Here is an 8,894-nt window from a genome sequence, read left to right as displayed (position 1 = left end):
TGCAGGAGAGCCTGCTCAGTCTTGGGCTCCACCTGTGCTTCTAGTCAGCTATGGAGTCTGCATGGCTTTACACCACCAGCACTCTCACCCTGCCTTTCAACTGCAATGTGCTTTGAAACAGCACTGGGAAGGGTCATGTGTGAAAGTCCATGCATAGTATCAGCTGTGCAAGGTTGTGGGCAATTATTTTTGTGACACTTTGTCCCCCTAATGAATGACATGCAGTGTCAAGGTAATCAGTTTACATTCTGTGTTTGCAGTGGTCTTATGAGCCAGATGCCCACACTAACCTCCATACAGTATGTAGAGGCACTGTTCAGGCCCCCTGTAACTTGGCACAGCACACTGCAGCCATCTGCACATTGTCACCTTGACTAAATGATAGCAGGTGCTACCTGCTCCCCATGCACTCTGACCTGTAGGATATTATCTTCTGGATTACAATGTGACTCTGTCAGGCCACAAAGGTCCTGGTACTTACTCTCCCTATGCCTCTCATACACACAGGGCTTCACCTCCCCCTAATGACCAGTAGTCCCCTTGGATTTAAGCAGCCATCCATCATCTGTGTGACTGCTTTATTGGGTGCATGTAAGGAGGGACAGAGACTGTCTTCACTAAGTACACGGGCCAGAGGCTAGCAATGGCACTGGCTGGGTAAAAAGGACCGGGATAAATGCAGAGAATTCACATTTTCGGCCATCAATGTTGATTTAAGTGCACTTGCGTGATGGGACCCTCCAGAGGTGACTAGCAGGGTTACCTAAGGGCCCTGTCACTCACAATCAGGCCAACAAAGATGGCGGTGCCCTTGATTTAATCCCAGTCTCCCTTTTATTCCAGCTAGAGAAACTGTTATGAAATTCAAACAAAATAATCTGGATCCACTGAAGGCCATTAGACTGTCTGGGTTTGGTTTAGCCACGTGCTCGTAGTGGCTATCATACCTTCATACAGGAATAAAAGGTCTAGTTGTACTGTCAGTCCTGAAAGTAGCTGGTCCAATGCAGTCAGTAACACCTTTCCTCCGCAGCCTGACTCCGTGATCATAAGAGGACACTGTGCACCTGCTGCACACATTCCAGACAGATTATTTCAAGTTGATGAGTGAAGTATGAATGCATGGATAATGTCTAAACTGTCTGTGTTTTGCAGGGCTGAGCAGTAGCACGCACTCACTCAGTTTGAGAGTGGAGCTGGCTTGTTAAGGCCCTGTATTTCCCAATTAGGGCTAGATGCCCTTTTCTTATTGTCATTTGCTTGAGTAGAGGACAGACTCTTTGATTCAGTATGCCCATAACACCTGCAGTTACATGTCATTGTGGTTACATCATGCTGATTTTTATCATTACAACTTATGACATGTTGCTGTTTTTATTCATTGTACATTTAACCTGGTGTTTAAAAAAAAAGTATCTCCTTAAACAATTACTTTCTGTTTCATTCTTTTTGAATTTTCACCATGAATAATGTAACCTCATTTGCTTGTAGCTTACAACTTCTGGCCTCTGGATCCAAACACCAAAATAGCTCCTATTAATCTGATGGCCAATTACAGCCATTTTAAAACTGCGTTTAGACAGGCTTTTCTGGGCTTACACTGATTAACATATGCAGCACCACACAGAGTGCAGTCCAATTAGTTACTAGATTACAATTTCATACTGTATATGATCCTTGCTTATGGATTAGTGATTTGAAGGTGCTCGTCACTCAATGTATTACAGAAAGATGAAGGGAGAGCTGGGTAGCGATACATCATCCAGAAGATCTCATTCCCTCACTTTAATTATTTTTCTTCCCATAATAGAATGATTAATTGATGTGCAATGTGACAGTCCGATGTAAGATGCTAGTAATGCAGTATTAATGGGGTGGATACTGATGTCGATAGCCTGTCAGTTTATGACTATTTGTCATGAAGTGCCATATTCCTCGGTCTATGCAATATAAACAAAGGTAATGCAATGCCTGTGGGGTATTCTAGAACTCAAGCTCAATCTACTCAGGGTTTTCCGAAGTTAGACAGCTTCATATCCCAGCTCAGGCTGCAGCCGTACGACGACGGTGGATATTGCTAGTCCGCCTGCCGCTCACTCTAGCAAACTTGTAACTGCTCGTGCATGTCACACGTGGCTAGTCGAACGCCGAACTCTTCATTGAGACAATGCTGAAACATCAATCCATGGGCGTGTCACCTTGTTTTTCTTGGGCACTGGGATGATGGTGGTCTCCTTGAAGCAGGTGATGATTACAGCCTAGGACTCGAAACGGTGCCTGACTAAGGCTCGCAGCATCATCAAGGACCTCACACACCCCAGCCACGAGCTGTTCTCTCCCTTACTGTTGGGCACACAGGCTCCGGAACAGTTTCTATCTACAAGCCATCAGACTGCTGAACACTTGAACTGGACTGACCACCTGCTCTGATTCTCTGCACCTTACAACACACGCAAACACACATTCATGCTACACAGACACATTAATGCTACACACACACACACATCGCAACTGCTGCTACCAGACTCATATTATGATTGCTAAATACTGTGCAATTTTAAAACTAGCCCCCCAATTCCCCCTTCCCAAAACACTTATAAATATTGCACTATAAATTGTTCCTTCCTGTATTAGACTTCTGCTAAAATATTTATTCTATTCTACTGAGCTATTTACTTTGTATTCTTATATTTTCTTATTTCTTATTGTTGTTGGAACCTGCCAGTAAGCATTTAGTTGGATGGTGTTTACCACGTGTATCATATACATTCGACTAATGAAACCTGAAACCCCTGTTCTGTCTGTGCACAGGAGGTAGAACTGGCCATTTCCCAGTTGCCTGAGCGATGCTGGGAGACAATCAATAACTGATTCAACTCATGACAAATATGGATTTCCCCTGTGGCCCTGTACACACAAAGTACACACAGTGACAGCCCAAAGTTTTGTGTTTGAGATGAGAGCATCGCCTTAGTTTTATCTGATGGAGCTGGGGGAGAGCATGTGGAGGAGTGGAGTGTTACACTCATGTTTCAATAACCTCATCGAGAGCTGGTTTTCACTGCCCTAGGGTCTGGAGATGAGATTTCTGATTGGTCTGCCAACAGGAAATTAAACTTGGATGATGTGAGATTTATGTGAGGATGTTTCTCTGTGAAGCAAGCAGAAACAGCTTCTGTTTCTGACAATCATTTCAAAGGATGTAGGCCTCTGCCATCGGAAAATGAAATATTCCATAGCCTTATTGCTTTGGAGCTTACATCTCCTTTGATAATCTGTTCACCAAAATACTCTTTTGTGTTTAAGTTTTCATCCTGCTCTGCCTTGGCTAGCAGTTGACATAATAACAGCTATTTATTTCATTGTGCAGCCAAGAGAGAATTTATGGCCCCCAAAAAGCGTGATGGATATATACTCTGGAAGGCCAAGACAATCTGTTATCTCTATGCTTGTGTGCTCCCAATTTTGGTATTTGTCATCTTGAATAGAATTAATGCTCTGCCAGTCATGCTATTTGTTTTGGAATGGGAAAATTATGACAGATACTAAGACTTAAAACTACAGACTTCAGAACCAGGGACCTATCTGAGTGTAGCAGTGTGTTTTTGAAGCACTGTGGACCATAGAGACAGAAGGAGGAGTTTGAGGTATCAGACTGGCTTTTTCTGTGCTCTGACTCCAACTGAACTTGACAACTGCAGCCAGGGTCCTTACATAAGAAGCAGGACTGTTGAACCACTAGTCATAAAAACGAGTCCAATTACCTTCACTCACAACAAAACAATCAATAAGCTGCAAATAAGGGAAATAATGTTGAAATGAGAGGTTTCATAATGGCAGCTACTTTCATGTTTGTTTTCATTTTTCTTCTATTAAATGTAGTATTCTGAGGTTGGTGTCATTCAGAGCACTGTGCTCTGACAATACAATAGCTGATATAAACTATACACCGAGTGTACAAAACATTAAGAATGCTCTTTCCATGACATAGACTGACAAGATGAAGCCACGTGAAAGCTATGATCCCTTATTGATGTCACTTGTTAAATCCACTTCAATCAGTTTATATGAAGGGGATGAGACAGGTTAAAGAAGGATTTTTAAGCCTTGAGACAATTGAGACATGGATTGTGTATGTGTGCCATTCAGAGGGTGAATGGGCAAGACAAAATATTTTAGTGCCTTTGAACGAGGATATGGTAGGTGCCAGGCGCACCTGTTTGTGTCAAGAACTGCAGCTCTACTCTGTATTTCATACAGTTTCCCGTATGTATGGGGGTGCTACTCAGTATTAGGAATGTGATTTTAATGTCTTGTACACTGTGTATATAAACTAGAAAAAAAGCTGTCTTGCCCAAGGTGGTATTATGTATAGCAATGCCCACAGCAATACCAAAGCAGACATTGAAAAGTGATTTAGTGGTGCTTTTGAATGATGTGAGAACAGTGTGGACCTGAGCCAGCAACCCTCTGCTGAATGCCACACCACCTTATCTGTTCTCATGGATTGGCTGCAGCACTAACTGGCTTAAATGAAATGTAGCAGTGGTCAGCACACTCTACAGTACACATTCTCTCACCAAAAAAGACAGACAGGGATATTGCATGTGAGTGCACATGTGTGAGTGCATGGGAGCGTGTGCATTTGTGTGAGGACAAGTGCACGGTACATGCATGGGTGTGTGTATCCGAGTATATCCATAGAGAGAAAGTAATCATTCTGCAAGTGAGATGGTTTCTCATTCTCATGAATCCTACTTAATAAATCCTCTTAAGGATCGTCCCCTTTTTTCCCAATTTTCGGCTAAAATGACATACCCAAATATAACTGCCTGTAGCTCAGGCCCTGAAGCAAGGATATGCATTTTCTTGGTACCATTTGAAAGGAAACACTTTGAGGTTTGTGGAAATGTGAAGGAATGTAGGAGAATATAACATGAGATCTGGTAAAAGATAATAAGATATTTCTTTCTTTTCTTTTTTGTCTTTTTCCATCTTCGAAATGCAAGAGAAAGGCCATAATGTATTATTCCAGCCCAGGTGCAATTTGGATATTGGCCACTAGATGGATTCAGTGTATGTCCACATTTTTAGTCTGATCCAATAAACCATTGCATTTCTGTTAAATTTTGTATCAAGACTGCCTAAATGTGTCTAATTTGTTTATTAATAACTTTTCATGTTCAAAACTGTGCACTTTCCTCAAACAATAGCATGGTATTATTTCACTGTAATAGCTACTGTAAATTGCATAGTGCAGTTAGATTAACAAGAATGTAAGCTTGTCCTGGGAAATATTCTTGTTACTTTCAAACTCATGCTATTCGCATTAGCCTACGTTAGCTCAACCGTACCGCAGGGGACCCAGCAATCCTGAAGAAGTTTTAATGTAATCTAAAAACCAATTTCAGCGCTGTATACCCCGTGATACCATTGCTCTAGTAAATGCAGATTGTAGAGCGTCTTATTTGTGTCCATCTGATTGGTTTGTATTGTATCAGCCTCATTCATTTGGTAGTAGTATTATGTGAAATCATGTGAATTCCTGTCCTTGTGTGAAATCCTCCTGTAAAACACAGAGAAATTCGAGTCGCTGACGCTTTCTAATCCACCCACCATCCTCTTGTCTCAGCTCTGCCTCAATCTGCATACTGTGTGGGTGGCCATTGTGTGGCCTCGCTGATCCATGTAAATCGTTACATTACTCTCAGGTAGATTTTCACACACAGCCAGACACACACACACACACACACACACACTAGGAGCCATAATCAAGGTGATACATTTATATTACAGAACAGAGAACATGCATATTTAGCCTTAAATATCATAGGCTAAGGATATCTAATGCAGTACATATAGAGCACATTGGAATTTCAAATGATTCATTTCCCAAACACATTGAGCACAATTCTTTATGTTGTTTCTGTTTACATGTTCTGAGGCGCTCACATCGCCATGGGCTGAGACTGGTAAGATGCCATTGCTGTTTAGGGCAGGTAGCCTCGTGTTTAGAGCTTTGGGCCAGCAACCAAAAGGTTGCTAGATCGAATCCCCGAGCTGACAAGGTAAAAATCTGTTGTCCTGCCCCTGAACAAGGCAGTTAACCCACTGTTCCTAGGCCGTCATTGTAAATAAGAATTTGTTCTTAACTAACTTGCCTAGTTAAAAAACATATATTTCTGCTAGTTTTTAACATAGTAGGCTTATTGATATTAGCATTCTAACAGTTGCAATAAACCCCGGAGGAGTGGGCAGCATGAGCAATTCTTACCCTCCAGTTGCATCTTGTACTGTAGCTGCAGTATGATGCTTGACCTAACATTTTCAAATAAAGGATACACATGTTGCTGAGAGAAATTTGTATTATGGAAAAAAACAGCCATATATTTTAGTCACTGTAGAAAACTGTTGCTGGGAATAGCCCATCTCCCTTTTCCTCTAAGCTCCTGTATGACTTTATCTTCCTGCTGAGTATAATTCTCTATGACACATCTGCCGCTGGAATATATTAGAGCAGAATTTTTAGGATTCTTTACAGACTACAGAGGTTCTTGGGAATGAGGAGGAATGGTATAATTGAGAAGCTGACTGCAGGCATGATGCTATTTGTATTTATTAAGGATCGCCATTAGGTGCTGCCAATGCAGCAGCTACTCTTCCTTGGCTCCAGCAAAATGAAGGGCATTATACAATTTTAAAAACATTACAAGACATCGACAGATTTCACAACACATTAACTGTGTGCCCTATAGCTCTGATAATAAGAGAGAGTGCTTTGTATCTGGACTGAGCAGAGCGCCTTTACGCAGTACAGTCCTCATGAAATATATTTCTTCATAAATCCACACTTGGCTCATACATTTCCATCCTTTGGACATTTGCCTTTTAAAATCCGTATTGTGTTTATCTCTTTCCAGTTCCACGCAGAAAGAGCTGCTTCAGAAGGCAAGGCGGGGTTCACTAATCCCACCCATGCACTCCTTATTTACTCCTGACAGCTCCAAATTGAAACTGTAATCACATGTTACACACCATCCCTCATTCCCCCATTCAATCTTTAAGCTCTCTTCCCGAACACACAGAAGTCACATTTTCACATTCTCTTTTCCTGGCTGTTTGCCTATGTGCCCTGAGGGCCCTATCAATATCTGACCCGAATGCCTCTCTGTTCTCCCTCTTGCTGTCTTTGGAGAAGACTTCATCTGTTAAGATGGAGGACTGCGGTGTTGGTGGTGCAGTGGGGGTGGATTATTCACCGGTGGTGCGGTGGGGGCTGGTGAGGGGAGGATGGCTCATAGTAATGGCTGGAATGGAGTAGATGGAATGGAATGAAACACACCTCCACTGTGCTGGTTTATTTCTCTTTCTGAAGGCTACAACCAGTCTTCCCATTTTAATAGCAGGTAAAGAGGAAGAGAACCCGTGTCTGGGAAGAGCCATAGCCATTTGTCCTGCCACTCTATCTCTGGTGGCGTTAGTGGAACAGTTGGTTTAAATTGTAAACCAGAGGTGGGCAACTCCAGTCCTCGGGGGCCTGATTGGTGTTACACTTTTCTCCATCCCTAGCAAACACAGCTGATTAATCAAACTGAAGATCATGATTAGGTGATTATTGGAGTCAGGTGTGTTAGATGTGGCTGGGGCAAAACTGTGACACCAATCAGGCCCTTGAGGACTGGAATTGCCCACCCCTAGGTGTAAACAGTGGCAGATTTATGCCAGGCTCAGATTTAGGAAGTGTCTATGGGAACAAATACTATACTATAGCCTAGTGTATCCAGCCTAAACACACACTCACTCTCGCTTAATGGGATGACACAATGTATACACAGCTGTGGCCTGTTCGTTGAGCGTAATCTGGGTGGCCTTGACAGACAGTTTGTGAGCGCTGGCCTGAGGCCTGCACTAGCATGTGGAAGTGGGCAGCGTGTTTGTCTTTACTCATTAGATGCCCTAGTGTCACACATGCCAACTCTAAGGCAGGCTGCAAACAGAGACAGGCAGCACAGCTGTCAAGAGGAAATCCTCTCCTCCCTCTCTACACTGCAGGACTGCATCAGAGCTTCCTCACTCATTAGTCTACCTGAACCTGTCGGATTCACCTGCCTCTGATGAGGACTAATAACTAGCTAAAGGAGTATTATTAATTTGCATGGTCATTCAGCACAGCAGCCTAGTTCATGGAGGAGACAATGAGCAGGTTTAACTCCTACAGTGGGGCAAAAAAGTATTTAGTCAGCCACCAATTGTGCAAGTTCTCCCACTTAAAATGATGAACGAGGCCTGTCATTTTCATCATAGGTACACTTTAACTATGACAGACAAAATGAGAAAAAAATTCCAGAAAATCACATTGTAGGATTTTTTTATGAATTTATTTGCCAATTATGGTGGAAAGTAAGTATTTGGTCACCTACAAACAAGCAAGGTTTCTGGCTCTCACAGACCTGTAACTTCTTCTTTAAGAGGCTCCTCTGTCCTCCACTCGTTACCTGTATTAATGGCACCTGTTTGAACATGTTATCAGTATAAAAGACACCTGTCCACAACCTCAAACAGTCACACTCCAAACTCCACTATGGCCAAGACCAAAGAGCTGTCAAAGGACACCAGAAACAAAATTGTAGACCTGCACCAAGCTGGGAAGACTGAATCTGTAATAGGTAAGCAGCTTGGTTTGAAGAAATCAACTATGGGAGCAATTATTAGAAAATGGAAGACATACAAGACCACTGATGATCTCCCTCGATCTGGGGCTCCACGCAAGATCTCACCCCATGGGGTCAAAATGATCACAAGCACGGTGAGCAAAAATCTCAGAACCACACGGGGGGACCTAGTGAATGACCTGCAGAGAGCTGGGACCAAAGTAACAAAGCCTACCATCAGTA

The sequence above is a fragment of the Oncorhynchus masou genome, chromosome 24 (assembly GCF_036934945.1).
Source record: "Oncorhynchus masou masou isolate Uvic2021 chromosome 24, UVic_Omas_1.1, whole genome shotgun sequence".
Lineage (NCBI taxonomy): Eukaryota > Metazoa > Chordata > Actinopteri > Salmoniformes > Salmonidae > Oncorhynchus > Oncorhynchus masou.
Note: the sequence above shows the minus strand (reverse complement) of the source record.